Source organism: Bidens hawaiensis, unplaced genomic scaffold (assembly GCF_021521415.1).
Source record: "Bidens hawaiensis isolate Kalapana, Puna unplaced genomic scaffold, B.hawaiensis_p1.1 tig00044280_1, whole genome shotgun sequence".
NCBI classification, from domain to species: Eukaryota; Viridiplantae; Streptophyta; class Magnoliopsida; order Asterales; family Asteraceae; genus Bidens; species Bidens hawaiensis.
The window spans coordinates 55,386-69,470 of NW_027497873.1; the positions used below are offsets into that span (position 1 = coordinate 55,386).

A 14,085-nucleotide genomic window follows, 5' to 3' on the forward strand; every position below is an offset into this window, starting at 1 on the left:
TTACAAATGATTCGAGCCCGATCTGAACTTGAACTTGATAAGTTACTCATGAAGCAACTCGAGCTTTAACATAAAACTCATAACAATCTCTTAAACTAAACAAGCCAAGCTTTTGAACTAGAAAAGTTACTCATGAAGCAACTCGAGCTTCAACATAAAACTCCAAACGATCTCTTAAATTAAACAAGCCAAGCTTGAGACAAGCTCGATCAATGTGGCTCGATACACGTCTAGTTTCTAGAGAATTTCTAAAGTTCTTTATAAAATGCAACATACAATGCGAAAATATTATGTTGTAAGTTAAGAATATAGTGACAAATATGGGTTGAGTGTCAGTAAGTCCGAACTTCATGATGGCTGACTTGTCAATGCTAGAGCTTTCCATGGCATGGGCTTATGTTCGTCTTTTTGTAACGAGTAATCAATTTTACAACAAAAAAAAAGAAAAATAAATAAAAGGATTATCGGGGATACTAGAGAGGTAGCCAAAGCATTAGACATTATCAGGTCTGAGGGGCCTCGTTTGGGTCTTGAATTAAACGTTAAGAAAACAGAGTTATTTTGGCCAACATGCAATGGGGTGAAGGCACAGGAGGGGTTGTTCCCTTGCGGGATTGGAAGGCCGGTGCTTGGCGTGAAACTCCTTGGTGGTGCTGTAAGCCAGGATGCGGGGTTTATCAGCAGTTTGGCTATGAAAAGGGCATCTAGCGCTGTGGAACTGATGAGCTGTCTCCCAAGACTTCGGGATCCTCAATGCGAGCTTCTTTTGCTTCGCTCATGTATGGGAGTCGCCAAGCTTTTGTTCTGTTTGAGAACATGCCAACCTATGTATGTGGGGGAAGCTGTTTCTATATTTGACAATGGTCTTCGAAGGGCGATTGAGGACATCGTGGTTTGTGGAGGTCCGTTCTTTGGGGATCTCCAATGGAGGTTGGCATCACTTCCGATCCGTTATGGGGGGTTGGGTCTCTGTTCGGCCGAGGATGTATCTACATATGCTTTTGTGGCTTCGAGAGCACAGTCGTGGTGTTTGCAAGACCATATTCTTCGGGGTTGTGATATTTATGGGTTGGAATCTGATTATGGGTGTGCGATGGATCGTTTACGTACTTCACTTCCAGATTTTGATCTTAGCGGGTTCTCTAATAAGGACACCGCCCCCCCTAAAGCCCAACATGTTGTGGCGAGTGCCTTATTTAGTGGAATCGTCAAGAGTTTAGAAGTGAAGTTTGATATATCCCCTCGCCAAAAGGCGGTGTTTGAATGCCTTCGGGCTCCTCGGTCTCAGGATTTTCTAACGGCCATCCCCATTGAAGGATTAGGCCAACGTATGTCGGGTTTGGAGTATCGGGCTATCCTTAAGTACCGGTTAATGATCCCTATGTTCCCGACGGATGAACCTTGCCCAATTTGTCGCAAGGTCTGTTTGGATTCTTTTAGTGACCATGCGGTGCATTGCAAAGAATTGCCTGGCTTTAAATACAGACATGATCTGGTTAGGGATGTTCTGTGTGATGTTCTTAAACGGGCAGGGATTTCTGCTAAAAAGGAGGCCCCTGTTAACTTTCTCACGGATCCTCTAGAAGGGAGGTCTACTTTACGACCAGCTGATATTCTTGTGTTCGGGTGGGCAGGGGGGAAACACGCCTGTGTGGATCTTACAGGAGTGTCTCCTCTTGTTGGGCTCAGGGACTGTGGGTTTGTTGTGGGTTAGGCTGCGTTGAAGGCTGAATCGGGCAAAGTTGTTAAACACGAGAAAGCTTGTTTAGATAATCAACATGTCTTTCTACCATTTACCTTTGATACATTTGGTTTTCTGGCTCCAGAGGCTATGAAATTTTTGAGTAGGGTTCAGCGCGTCGTACATGGAACCTCTTCAGCTTCTAGGTCCCAAAGCTTCGTTTTTAGCAGGATTGGCTTTGCTATTCAAAAGAGAGTTGCGGCGCAGCTTGTTGCCCGTTTGCCTGCCACTTTATTGTAATCGTTTTATAGTAAATTTTATAAAACTTCGTTATCACATTAAAAAGTTATTTTCCAAATAAAAGGAAGAAAAAGGCTATATATTGGTGTGGTCATTTTAAAGGGATAATACACTGGTAAGTCTCAAGTATAAGAGATGCTACACAAAGGCTACCCAAATACATTTAAATATTTAAACTATAGTGAGTTTTGATTTAATCCGTATATTTAAATCCTAAAATGAAACAGGATGATCCATATATGACTACCATTCGGCCTATTTTGAGTCCTAAAACAAAAGTTTAGGATTCTTTATGGTTTTTTCTTTCTTTTAATGTTTTGGAACAACGTTTGGAACCACAATCAATGGTCGGGCAGGCCTTCGTGAGAGGGGATCTCAGCTGTATATACTAACTTTGACGCTCCAGACCTTACACACCCAAAAACACCATTAAGAAGGAAACTCACCACTGTAACAGAACTCATCTTGAACCCGGTTTCGAACTTTAATGTTAAATAATTGGATATACTTTATTTAATAAATTTTGTAATCTATCCTCTAAAAAAATCTTACCAAACACTTTTACCGGTCAATCCAATATCTCTTGTAGCATTGTGGATTTTGATTTTCATGCTGTTATTATCAGTTTGTGGAATAAAAAGTATTTCAAAAGAAACACCAAATAATTCACGTAACTATACAATCAATCATTTTAAAAATAATAGTTTCAATAAAACGTAATATAATAATAAGAGTATTTATCTTTTAAGTTTTGGGAATGATTGTTATATTTTTAAACTTTAATTCCAAATAGATTTCAATAACCCGGGAAAGTAATTATATCAAAAGAACTATTTAGCAAGAACGACTAAATCTTGGAAAAACGTTTAACAAATCATTTATTTCGTTAGCTATTCATGTTTTGTATTTTTGTTTGATTTATTTAATATATTGGAAGAAGGACTGATTCTTCCTCCGGCACTCGCGGAGACTACAACTTGGTCCATAAACCAACAAAAACATGTATCAAGTCAAGTCACAAGTGTGTATGTGCCGACACTTTCCTAACCTTCAACTTGCCTTTCACCTATTGGGATAAGCACCCTCCCATACCCCACCCACCCATACCCCCCCTAATGTATGCATGTGTATACTAATATATATATACTAAAAGTTCTCTCTTTTTCTCTATCTACGATCTCCAATGCCTAAATCTTTGCAAACCCATATAAGGAATGTCCTCAAGAAAGTCAACTCGTTGACCAAAGTCAACAACTTCAAGAACAAGCCCACCATGAAATCATGTGCTCTTGATCTCATTTCATCTTTCATAGCCATGGATGCCTCAAACCAACTCAAGCAAGTCTTCGATTTCTTCGATATAGACGGGGATGGCAAGATTTCTCAAGTGGAGCTCACAAATGTGTTGTTGAGTTTAGGTCAAGAAAAGTCAAAGGCCACCATTGAGGCTCAAGGAATACTCAAAGAGGTTGACTCTAATGGTGATGGGTTCATTGACTTAGATGAATTCATGACCATCATGAATGGCTCCAAGCCGGTTTTTGCTAGTTGTAAGGAGGATAATGGTGATGATGATCTTAGAAATGTTTTTATGGTGTTTGATAGTGATAAAAATGGACTCATTTCTGCAAGGGAGTTGCAAAGGGTGCTCATGAGTCTTGGATGTAGCAATTCTAAGATTGGACAATGTAGAAAAATGATTAAGGGTGTTGATAAAGATGGAGATGGTTTTGTTGACTTTGAGGAGTTTAAGTCAATGATGTCTATAGGTATCCACTAGTTTGAATATTGAAAACTAGGTACTCTTATCAATTATTTATCATGCATTATTACCTGATCATTATAATGCATGTATTGTAACAGCATCCACAATGCTAAAACAAAGTGGATAATTTAGTTATCCATTTCTTTCTTATCTCTCTACTTTTTCTCTTTCATCTTTTTTACTTTTCACTAACTCTCCACTCACATAACTCATCCACACTTATTCATTTTTGTAAACACGAACACCCTCTCTTATCTATTTCTCTCTTATCTCTTATTCATGTCATTTGCCACATAGACTAAATAAGAAAGTAGATACATGATTGGAGATGCTCTAATGTACAATCACTATGTTTGTAAAGATTGTATTCTAGAGAAATTATATTACAACCACTGTTATATTTTATTTATTTTCTGAGTTTTGTATTAAAAACAATATTGTAGTGTATAGATAATTTATTATATATGGTGATACAATACAATAATTATGTTACATCCACTGTCACAACTCACAACTATGCCGTTTAGCAAAAACTTTTTACGACTCAAAGTTCAGTGACAAATGACCTTTAGCAATCAATTTGCGCGGCCGTTTCGATCACCACAATAACTGTCTATGTAGTGGTGTTATACGACTATATGAGTATACATGTTACGCAACATACAATGCATTGTATTATATCACCATTGATGTAGTATTTTTATTTCATGGGCTTTAAGAGCATTGATTGTATGCATTGTGCATGATTGCATGAACAGCTACATGTTGCATGTAAAGGGAGATATGCATGTGGTGATCATTATCAAGGCCATCCCATCAAAATATTTGAAGTTGTTACCTTGCATGACCTTTGATTTCACATGCTTATTTTGGAGTTGCAAGATCGAACAATGACATTAAAGCCATAAATCAATCACCAATATTCAACGAAGTGTAAAACGGATGCACCACCATATAATGTTATCGTGAATGGTAAGTATACGACAAAGAATACTATATATCTTGTAGATGGATTCTATCATGAATGGGCCACACTTGTAAAAAACTTCTCGTTCCACAAGACCCCAAGAAGCAAGAATTCAAAAAGCGCCACGAATATGCAAGAAAGAATGTCGAGAGGTTGTTTGGTGTTCTCTCCAAGCTCGATGACACATCATAAAAGGTTCAACAAAGGGGTGGAGTGTCAAATAATAACCGACATCATGTACATATAATATTGCATAACATGATCGAGAGATGAAGGATATGCTATAACCAACGGGGCGGATAATGAGGATGTAAAAGAACTGGCAAGCCACGGGGCAAAAATATATATTTCAAAGCATGCTTGAACCGGTTCATGGTTTTACGTAGCAAAAAAATTCATAATGTGTTTGAGACGATTTAATTGAACATTTTTGACCGGTTAGAGAATAAGTTAAGTTTTTATATGTTTCTTTTAATGCAATCTTTTTATTATTAATTATGAAATTCTTTATTTTCGGTTTATGTTATGTATTAACTTGTAATTTTAAATTATTTTTATAACTTTAATAAATTTAAATTTTGTTTTATAACTTTAATTAATTGTTTAATTTTATATTTAACTTGAAATATATTATAATATTTAAAATACGAAATATAAAAAAATGTTAAAAGTAATTTGATAAATGTAAAATATGTGATGATTTGGATGGTGAGGTGAAGGTTTGTGGAGGTTTGGTGTTGTTGAATAAGTGATGGTTTATTAGAGAGGTTTGAAATTTGATATGACATGGTAAGGTGGACGCTTGTGACTTTATGCATCGTGGATGCTCTAATGCAAATATGTTTATTTCAATAAGGGGGTATCAATCAAACTTGAAAAAAAATCAAAATTCGATTTCGATTTTTGATCTTTTATATCGAACTCATTCGATTCAAATCTATATTATAAATTGAATTTAATTATGTGAATTCTAATTCGATTCGAAATTAGAATTTGGATTATACTTGTTGAAGAATTATTGCTTGAAACAGTTGGCCCCAAATCATGAAACTTGGTTATAAGTCCAATAACAAACACTCAAACAAGTTCGACGATGTTCAATTAGATTTGATGTGATTTACTGCAGTTTGATTTGGCTTTGGAGCAGTTCGGTTCTATGCAATTCGGTTTTGGAGCAAAGTATAATCGAAATTGAACTATAGTTTTGGTTAAAAAACGAGCCATCGATTGTTTCAGTTCCTTTTTGTTGGTTAACAATTATTCTCTCCGTCCCATTATAAGTGTCCACATTTCCTTTTTTATTTGTCCCATTACAAGTGTCCACTTTCAAAATTTATTAGCCAATTTCTAAGTTTACCCTTAAACTCACACAACTAACATTAATAAACAATATTGATGGACCCACTTTTCAAGGGCATTATTGTCATTTGGTAAGAAAAAAAAGTAATCATTCAATTCACCTTATACTTTGTGTTTTTCAAACCTGGACACTTATAATGGGACAGAGGGAGTGTTCACCACAACTACCAAACTAACTTTAAGAACCAATGATCTTTTTTATCCAACGAACTTGAAGTACATAGTAACTGATACATAAAAAGCAAAGATCCAAATGAATAATGAGTTGATGGCGTGAGCCTTGATGCTAGACTGTCGTTATCTAGTAAAAAACAATTAATATTAGTTTCTAATCACCTAAGCAAGATATGATAAGTAGGGTGTCGAACCATGAGAAGTATGTGGTTAATGTAACGTGTTACAGATTTTATACGCTTATGAAGTAACGAATTGTAGTGATAATCACACAAGCAAATAAGTTTGGTTTTAATATTAATTAAGTAAATAATAACTTTTAACAATTAACAAAGACAAACCACTCCAGGGATTCAAGTAAGCAACTGAACAGTATTATCATGCAACTTAACTGATTAACTATATTAGATCAATACAGACTAACTAACGAGCTAAATCTTAGGCATCAACAATCGATAATACACGACACTATTTATCAAACAGTACCTGCCAGTGTGACTCAACTAAGGGCAATTGTATGCTTCATTGTATTCAACTAATCAACAAAGTCCTATAAGCAATTAATATAGCAACCAACAAACAAATCATTCTGATCAACGTAAACCTAAACCGATTGAATTCACAAAAATACTAAACATCAATACTTATAGATTAATCAAAGACAATTACAAATCATTAATTCTAAATACATAAGAAATACAGACAGCTACAAACTTTACATCCCCGGGTAATGATTCGAAGAGGTTAGCCGAGCCATGACATCATAGGAATATAACATATATATGATCTTTAGATGAATAGGTAGGATGGATTTGGTCTCTTTTACCAACAAAAGTGCTCTCGAATGTGATGTATACGAATAGGGTCGTCAAAAACTTATTTTAACCAAACCCTAACATTCGTCATTTTTTCCACCCATCGCGTACCGTTCCTCGTTTTTTCCACCCATCGCGGTACGCGATGGGGTCTTCTGGGGTCCATCACGTATCGCGATGGACCAATGTCAGCTGAAATATTATTTTAACCTCATCGTGATACGCGATGGATCTTCAACCTCTCCCATCGGGTACCGCGATGGGAGTCTTCATCAGCAGCAATTAATTCCATGCCTCGCTTCATGTCCAAGTCATCTCGGGTTTTCATTCCGTGCCCCAAAAGGTCCAAATTAACTACTTTAAACACCTGTGACCTGAAATGCAATATACACGTATGAAGTAACAAAGTTCACACAATAAACCCTTAAAACTAGTAAATAAACGAACTAAAATCTATACAAACTGACCAACCATCAAGTTTGTGTGCATGGCAGGTCCAAGCATAAGGCAAGTCGGACACCCGAACGAGTGAAATAAATTTGGGGGAATATATATATATATATTATAAAATAAGTGTGGATCTTAAATTGGTGAGGTCAGCGCTGAATTTCGTGTCTTCAGCTCGACAATGTCTCAGATGCTCAACTGTCTTCATAAATTGGTGAAGTCACAATGAAGGTCACTGATTCTTTGTCCATGTTGTGAATGTTATCCATTTCCAAGTATGGCTTAAATATATAGCCATTTACCACTTGTCTCACATGGTCGTGAAAGTCTTCAATCTTGAATTGACCATGATTTCCCACTCCAACAATTAAATACGGGCCCATCCGCTTACTTTTCAACTTACCCCGGAAGAGCTTCATTCTTGTGTTATATTATCAAAACTTTTGTCCAACTTCAAAGTTCTTCAACCAGATCTTTGCATCATGTATCTTCTTCATCTTTGATTTGTAAGCAGATGCACACTCATATGCCTCGTCCCTTAACTCCTCAATTTCACACAAAGACAACTTCCTTGCCTTACCTGCATCATCATAATCATGTTATCCTGTTTAGTAGCACAATATGCTCTTTGTGCAATATCTACCGGTAAATGGCAATCCTTTCCATACACAAGTCTATAAGGGCGGTTCCAATCGGCGTTTATAAGCGGTTCGGTAGGCCCATAAAGCATCTGTCAACTTGTGTTGGTGCATAATGTCAGTAGTTCAGTATCTTGTGTTTTGTATGTGTCTGTAATCGTTTTAGATTGTTTGTTTTGGTTTTGAATATTGTTTTGCATAAGTTCGCCTGGGATGTAGGCGAACTTGGAGGATAAGCGAAGTTATGACAACTTCGCCTAGTATGTTAGGCGAAGTTGTCGAGGTCTATTTATACCTCTACTTCGGCTTATTGAAACAAGTTTTTTTTCCGAACGTGTGTTAGTGATTATTGATATCACGTGTTGAAGTGTTGCAATACAATCGAGTTTATTAGTATTGTGCCGTGTGTTTGTTTTATCGGTTCAACGTATTATCTATCTTACGCTCGTATCGTATTACGTGGGGATTCCGCACCCTCGTGTTACGAGATATTCCTGTGTGATCCGGCTGGGAACCTACAATTGGTATCAGAGCAATTTGCTCGTGATTGTGTGGTTCGGGATTATCACACGGGTGTTAAGATCGTTTCGTTCGACTATTCGCGGAACGAGTTTACATTGAAATACCTAGTTTTTGTGTCTTGCCCATCTTCCACCATCAAATATACCCCAAAACACCTCCGCATACCTCGCAATACATCCAATTAAAACCTGCAAAACCTTGTGTTCATCAAGCGAAGTTGCCATCAACTTACGTAGGGTTTAAGCGAACTTATAAGGTTTAGGCGAAGTTAGGAAGCAGCGAGGTTGAGTGTTCAGCGAAGTTAAGCTTCAAGCGAAGTTAAGTTAAGCTTCAAGCGAAGTTATAATAACTTCGCTATCTGATCACTGTTTACAAAAAGTACTTTCTTTTTATTTCGAGTCGTGTTTCTTTCAACTATGACTTCAATAAACATTACAGAACTGGTAAAGATGGAGGTTGAAGCCGGTCCAGCAACTAAAGCTCCAAAAATGCTTAAGGGTACCGATTTCGTTGCATGGAAAGATCGGTTTGAACAGTATGTGAAGTATCAAGATGCTAAGATGTGGGTTTGCATTCAAGACGGATACATTCCACCAACATCCTTGTTTGAAGGTCGTGAACAGATTAAGAAGTACAGTAAGATGGAAGAGGAGGAAAAGAAAATGTATGAGGCAGAGAGTAAAGCTCATGCAGCTATAACAATGGCTCTTCCACAAGAGATTCTTCATACCTTCAAGAAATACAAAACTGCTAGAGAGCTTTGGGAAGCACTAGAAAATAGATATGAAGGTAATATGGGGATACGTGCTTCCAAGACAAAGCTGCTAAAAACTCAATTCTCTGTATTCAAGTATTTGAAAAATGAATCACTTGACGATATCATCACAAGATATTATCACTTGATGACCGAACTAAGTAATTACTCCATTGAATACAAGGAAGAAGAGATAGTAGAGAAACTTCTTGATGCTCTTCCACCGAAATGGGAAATGTACACTGTTTTGATGAGAGAAGATAAAGACTTTGCCAATATTGATTTGGAAACAGTGGTCAATAAGTTACGAAATTTTGAACTTAACATGGTTCGGAAGGAGACAACAACTGATCAGGTTCAGGATCCAGGAATGTATGGTGCGAAAGTCTCTCCAAGTTCAAGTTCAAAATCAGAATCTTCTGCCTACTACTCAAAGGGAGAATCAAACTCAAACTCAACTCGAGATGGTCATGTGATTCTCAATATGGATGGTGACGTATGTTTCGTAGCTGGAGGTAGTAATCCTTCAAAACCTCAAGCCACAACTGGAAATTTCTCGTCAAATGTTCCAAGCTACAACTACTCACAGATGCCCATGAGTGTTAAATCAGCTGAACAGCAGTTTGCTCTCTATGCATCCTTCATTGCATCTTATGAGAACTACATCAAAGGTAAAATAGTCGACCCTGCAACTTTGGATGAAGACTATGATCAGATCGATGCTGATGATTTGGAAGAGATGGACCTGCAGTGGCAGATGGCTATGATAGTAAGAAGGGTAAAGAGATTCATGAAGAAAACGGGTAGAAAGTTCGTTGGAGAAAGACCAGGGTTTGATAAATCAAAGGTTCGATGTTACAACTGTCAACAAAATGGTCACTTTGCTAAAGAATGTACAAATGAGAGAGTCGAACGAAGTCAGAACAGGCCTGCACAACAGAATGGGGGTGGTAGTGAAAATAGGGCTATGGTATCTAGACAGAATGGTGGATACAACTGGAATATACAAGTTGAGGAAGTGTTCGAACAGGCTAATTTGGTAAACATCGAAACTGGAGGAAGTGAGAGGGAGACGGGAGAAAATCAAGCATATATGGCAGAAGTGAACAATCAGCTCTCTGAGGTAAGTTCTGAACTTCATTGTGAACAATGTGAAAATATGTCTGAACAATTGAAAACATTAACTGATCAGTTTGTTAGTTTGGACACACAATTTAAAACCTTAAAAGAAGATCATCACTATACTAAAACTAGAGAAAACAGTTACTCGGTAAAAATAAAAGCCAGTGAAAAGGATATCAGAAGTCTTAAAGCCAGTCTAGCTGAAAAAATACAAGTAATTGATCTTAGTTATGAAGTGTTAGAAGAAAAGACCAAACTAATTGCTGAAAAAGATAAACAGATAGCTGATTACCAGGTAAAAGTGGTGGAACTAAACAGAAAAATTGAACAATTTAGAAATTCTTCAGCAATGCTAGATCACATCATAAGTGTTCAACGTTCCCCGGTTAACAAAGGGGGAATTGGATTTTCTGAAGTTCCACCACCGTATAACAATAACTATACTTATGATCCTAGTAATCAGCAATCCGCTAATGTTGAGATTAGTCAGACAGTTCCAATCAAAATTTCGACTAAAGAACCTGAAATTAATAAGAGCGAAACGAGTAAGTCAAGTTCTAATGTTGAGATTTCTGTCCCTAGCTCTGTCTCATCAAATTCGGACAAGCCATCCGAATCGGGTGAGATAAAAGAAGAGGTAGTGTTACTAAAACATGGGGAGGAATATAAGTGCAATGAAAAAAATTCTTCCCTAAATCCGTTTGTCCCACCATATGTTAGACAAACGGGTAGTAATGCAACATCGACATCTGCAACAACTGTTGAGACGAAAGTTCAAAACAGAAGTTGTTTCAGATGCAATAAAGTAGGACACCTTGTAAACTACCAATCCAACAATTATAATTCAGCTAATTTACTAAGATTTGGATGGCCTCATAGACAGTCCTCTAGAAGGTTTCCTCTAAGAATTTACAGACACCATCTTCAAACTGAATTTAAGCAACCAAAGTACTGGATGCCAGACAACAGATTTAATCGACCCAAGACCAGTAGGTCTTGGGTCCCCAAATTTTAATCTATTTCTTTAATTGTGCAAGAACAGTCAAACAGGGCTGTAAACAATATGTGGGTTATTGACAGTGGCTGTTCCCGGCACATGAATGGTAACAAGAAATTGTTACGTGACTGGAAATCTGTTCAAGGAGGAAGGGTTAGTTTCGCTGGAGAGAGTGGAGGTAGAATAAGTGGTATTGGAACTATGACGAATGGAAGAATGAAGTTAGAGAAGGTGAATTTTGTGGAAGAGTTGAAGCATAACTTGTTGAGTGTATCTCAGATTTGTGACAAAGAATACACGGTGCATTTTACTAAAAATGAGGCAATCGTTCTTTATCCTGGTTTCAAGATACCAGAGGCCTGGGTGCTGATTCTGACAGTGATGAAGACGTTGATCCCACCCAATATCGAGCAATCATAGGTTCTTTAATGTATCTAACTGCATCTAGACCTGACATTATGTTTGCAGTTTGTCTTTGTGCTCGTTTTCAGGCAAGCCCGAAAGAATCTCACATGAAGGGAGTGAAGAGAATCTTGCAGTATCTCAAAGGCAAGCCTAAGTTGGGACTGTGGTACACGAAAGGGGGAGAACTGGATTTGGTAGCTTACACAGATTCTGACTATGGAGGTTGCAATCAGAACAGGAAGTCAACAACCGGTGGGTGTCAGTTTCTCGGAGGAAGATTGGTTTCGTGGCAGTGCAAGAAGCAGACCTCAGTAGACATTTCAACCTGTGAAGCAGAGTACATGGCATCATCAAACTGCTACTCCCATGTTCTATGGATACAACTGCAATTGCGCGATTATGGTCTGAATTTCACTCAAACTCCTATTTGCATTGATAACACTGCTGCAATCTCAGTAACTAACAATCCCGTTTAACACAGCAAAACTAAACATATTGATATTCGTCATCATTTTATACGGGATTGTGCTGAGAAGAAATTAATTGTGCTTGAAAAGGTTGATTCTTTGGATAATTTTGCCAATTTTTTTACTAAAGCGTTTGACCGATCCCGTTTTCAAAATCTTGTTGAGCTTAATGGGATGATCAATCCCGAGTAACCTTGTTTTCCGTTTTATTAAAAAAAAAACATCACTATCGCTTAAAATTATGTCGGTTGCTTAAGTTTGAAGGACACATCTTCGGATATGTTTGGTCCTTACTTCTACTAGTAGATTATGAGGATAACCATTAACCAGATGACTGAAAGTGACCGGGGTGGTTTATGATGGGTTTCTATTCTTTCGCTGAAAAATAGTCGTTCATACTTAGTTAGAAGGACACATACTCGTATGTGGTCGGTCCAGCTGATCCATTGGATCTTCAGGATAGCCGTTTACCTGAAGACTTTGACTTGATCGGGGCGATAGAATTTAAAGATTTTTTTAGGGAGATGATATAATTTTTCAAGTCTATAACTTCGAAAGAAGTTTCAATACAATGTTTAAAAGAAAATTGATCCAACCTTGGAAAGTGATAGAAAACTGTTCTTGTGTGCTTAACTGGTGAAGTTATTAGGCTTAAAAGACTCAAGAATAGTCATTGTGTGTTATGGTAGCTTTCTATGGTGCGTAAAAGTAGAAGTGATACAAATTAAATCTCCTCGATTTAATGTGGAGAATCATTCTGAGTTGTGCATGTTTCCATTTACATCTTTCCGAATGATAGGCAGAAAAGTGATTACCCAGTCATACACGAGCCCGTGAGTGTTCTGATTCCCGAGAAGATAGCGTCAAGTACCTGCAGTGATCCAGATTCGGGACTTGCAGTTGTCTACAATTTGAAGCTGTATTAATGTCTTTATTACAAAAAAAATAAAAATAATATATATATATATATATATATATATATATATATATATATATATTGTTAAGCCTTCTGAAGCTTATTTTGTTTCAAATATCAAGAAAGAGGCAAGAAAGAATAATTCAAGCATAAAAAAGAACGGGAAGAAGACTCTAAAGATCGATGTGTACTTACTGTTTAATCAGACACTACGGGTCGAAGTCAACTCGGGGTGACGTGGGGAAAGCCAAATACGCTTTGAGAATAGATGGGAGGCATCACAATCTCTCATGTGATGTCCATCTAAAGTTTGAGCTTAATTGAACCTTATCCGTATCACTGAAGCGATGAAAACCATACTAAGTTTATACCTGCCTACAACCTGTCTCTTTATGTCATAATACCGCTGAACATGGATCTTTGTGACAGCCTCTTAATTAGTATGATTGCTGTTCGGATCTTTTCTATAACATGCAGGTCTTCGTCAAGACTGAAATTTGATCCCGTTCATTTTATTACTAAAATTTGTATTGCCTATTTTGACTTATGGTTTAAAACTTGGTTACTTGGTTCTTTGATCGTAAAGTGTAATTTTTTAACGGAGGATTTTAAAAGCGTGTTGCATTTTGATTAATTTTATAAGGGTATGTTTGTAAATTAATATAGGCGAAGTTAATTGGTATTCTAATAGGCGAAGTTGACCACCAGGTTGACTATAGGCGAAGTTAATTGGTAATCTAATAGGCGAAGTTGACC

General features: G+C 37.1%; 1 pseudogene; it reads left to right on the top strand.

Annotated features, from left to right (window-relative positions):
- The first annotated feature begins 3,098 nt into the window (after positions 1–3,098).
- LOC143594880 (uncharacterized) lies at positions 3,099–3,835 on the top strand (annotated as a pseudogene).
- The last annotated feature ends 10,250 nt before the right edge of the window (positions 3,836–14,085 follow it).